General features: G+C 39.3%; 1 pseudogene; it reads left to right on the top strand.

Moving 5' to 3' along the window:
• Window positions 1-1406: 1406 nt before the first annotated feature.
• Window positions 1407-2474, top strand: LOC108720024 (annotated as a pseudogene).
• Window positions 2475-3212: the final 738 nt, after the last annotated feature.

Genomic DNA, 3212 nt, shown 5'->3' with positions numbered 1-3212 from the left:
ACTAAAAATTAATGTAAACAAGATGCCAGGGCCAGATACAATACATCCTCTGTATTAAAAGAGGTTAGTTTAGTTTAAGACAGGCCTCTATTTGGTATGGTACCTATGGATTGGAGGAAAGCTATATTTAAAAGGGATTATGATCTCAGCCTGGTAATTATAGGTCAGTAAGTTTGACATCCATGGTGGGCAAATTATTTGAAGGCTTGTTAAGAGATCACATTCCCCTTAGAGCCCCCACCGCCAAAAAACTTGTCACCAGGCTGTACTCGCTTCTCCTAGCTACTATTAAACCTCCATTTCATACAGCGGGTGCAGCCTGGAGCAGAGACATCCCGGGGCTAGAGGACGAAGATTGGGAAGAGGCGACTGCTAGGGCCTATGACTACCTCGTCTCAACCAGAGATAGACTAATCCAGTTCAAGATCCTACATAGACTCCACTTAACCCCAAATAGGCTGTTCCGTATGAACCGACGGGACTCACCACAGTGTCCTAAGTATAGGGCCTCAGAGGCATCTTATTTACATCTTATCTGGTCATGCCCCCGAATCCAAGCCTTCTGGTCTCAGGTTCTCAACTATATCCAGGTTAAAATTGCACTGCCTCAATTATTAACTCCTCAGGTATGCATTCTCGGTGTAATAGATGAGGTCACCCCTAGGGCGGCCATGAGAATACTCTTTCGTACATTACTGTTCTATGCCAGGAAATGTATCCTCCTGAATTGGATGTCCCCCCTCTCCCCCACAGTTAATGGCTGGTTGAACTTGATTAAAGCAACACTCCCCCTAATACAACTCACCTACACTGCAAGAGGATGTCCCCAGAAGTATGATCTAGTTTGGCGAGATTGGCTAGACGCCATAGAGGAGCCGTAGGATAAAGGGGGATAAGCTAACAGTGACAGAACTAGCTGCACCACCTATTCAAGGGATTTAGGACTAACAGAATCAGAACCTTTCTGAAATAGAGTGTATACAAATGTACAGGACTCAAATGTATTAAATATGTAAGCTGTGCTATAAAGTAAGAAGATAGAACCGCAAACCATATAATGTTTGTTTATTTGTTGTTATAAAATGCAAAATAAAAACCTTTTAAAAAAAAAAGAGATCACATTCAAAATTTTGCATGGTAAATGGCATGTCAGTGAAAATACAACACATTGGTGCCGTGACCCGGATATAATTTTTAGAATACCATTTTGGTGCCGCGACTAGTGACCAGAAGAAGCTTTAAGGATAAGTGACCCAAGAGCCTGCAGTGAAGCCCTGTGGAGCCCTGAAAGGAAGGTTGGAACCCTAGGACTGTGGTCTGGACATTGGTGACCGTGAACCTCAAGGGTTGGTAAGAACATTTTTTGTTTATTTATATATTAAGTTAGAGGTTTTTTTCTCTATACAATGGCTTCAGTTGTCGATAATAGCAATAAGGGACAGCATATGGTTAATAAATTATATAACCATAGACAACCATATGAAATCCCACAGGAATGTAAAAATTCATGGGATTTAATGAAAAACTTTATAGCTGACCGTGTTTTTGATAAGAAAACTAAGGAATCCAAACATAAAGCAATGGTCCTTCATGGATTATTATCCTGTTTTTTTGAAAAAATGGCAGAAATAATTAAACAAAAGGATAAAAATATTACGGAAAAGGCTGACAGATATGAAACTTTGCTAAAACAGTCGAATGAAAAGATTTCTGAGTTAAAGATGGTTGCATGCCATTACTACTGGTGAGGCATTACTTGAAAAGGCCAATCGGTATGACCATTTAACAGTAGCTAATGATGAATTGTCAGTGAAACACAAGATGTAGAGAAGAAGCTGGAAGAGCATAAACATGCAGTATATATTGCTTTTGATGAAGTTGGTGAAAAATCTGATCAGCTTTGTCAAAATAATATTTCCAAATTTAAAAAACACAAACAAATTTATCCATGGAATGAATTGTATCAAGCATCTAGTTTCCCAGCAGCCCCTGTTGTCACTACAACTGTATTAAACACTGACAATACAGGTGAGGTACATCTCATACCAAAGCAATTAAAGCCTCAGGAGATAGATGTTATTGTTATTATAGAGAGACTGGGCAAGTACCACATATGACATCAATAGATTTATGAAATGGTTCTGTGAGGTACAAAGGGTTAGAGAGACATGTAACCTGAATTCAGAAGATGTAGGCAGAATCTTACAAAAAGTGGTTGGAAATGGTTTGTGGGTTAGTATTGTACAGAACTGTGGACAGCAACGTAGGACAAGGGATGTTTTTAGAGAAATGATGAGAACGTTGTATGGCATTACGTTAAATGTGTCCTTGTCTGGCAAGATAAAGCAGATGAAACAGGAATGCCCATATGAATTGTGTGATCGGATAGTCAAAGTAATGGATCAATTGCTAACTCGTAATCCAGGATTTGAACATGGTGGCTTACTTCATAGAGTGATGTAGAAATATCTCATAAAATAAAAAGTTTCTGTGCTAGAGGCAGAACTGTCCAAATTAATGTGTGTCTCTCTAATAACTTCTGATGTTATAGACCAAGGGGATGTATTCAACACAGAATTATAAACCTTTGAATACCCAATTAAACCCCATAAACAAGGGCTCGCACCAAGCCACAAATTTGGCGATTTTGGTGACACTTCCAAAAATCACCACAAAATTTCCAACTTACAGCATCGTATTTCCCACATACTTTTAGGTATCAAGACAAATCACCCCAAATAAGCCTGGGCTCCTCTCAACAGTGTTATGTCTAATATGTATAGGTTTACCTAAGCATGTGGCATATAGGGGCCCCAAAATGAAGACCCCCCATATGGTCTGTCATTTCAAGTGCTGCAAAATCAATACATTTACATAGTTTCGGGGGGGGGGGGGGCAAAGGTAGAAAAAGCATGTATACCCCAGAAAACCATATATTTTTGGAAAGTACACATTCCCCCAAATTGAAAATGGGTATGCATGTCTTTCTACTCCAAAGCACCAAGCCACAAACCTTTCCTAAATTTGGCAATTTTGGTGACATTTGCAAAAATCACCTCAAAACTTCCACCCTGCAGGATCATATTTCCCACATACTATTAGCTATCAAGATAAATTACCTCAAATATGAAATCCTGGGGTCCTCTGAACAGTTTGATGTTTAACATGTATAGGTTTACCTAAGCATGTGGCATATAGGGGCCCCAAAATGA

The sequence above is a fragment of the Xenopus laevis genome, chromosome 6S (assembly GCF_017654675.1).
Source record: "Xenopus laevis strain J_2021 chromosome 6S, Xenopus_laevis_v10.1, whole genome shotgun sequence".
Classification (NCBI taxonomy): domain Eukaryota; kingdom Metazoa; phylum Chordata; class Amphibia; order Anura; family Pipidae; genus Xenopus; species Xenopus laevis.
Note: the sequence above shows the minus strand (reverse complement) of the source record. Positions and strands in the feature narration are given on the sequence as shown.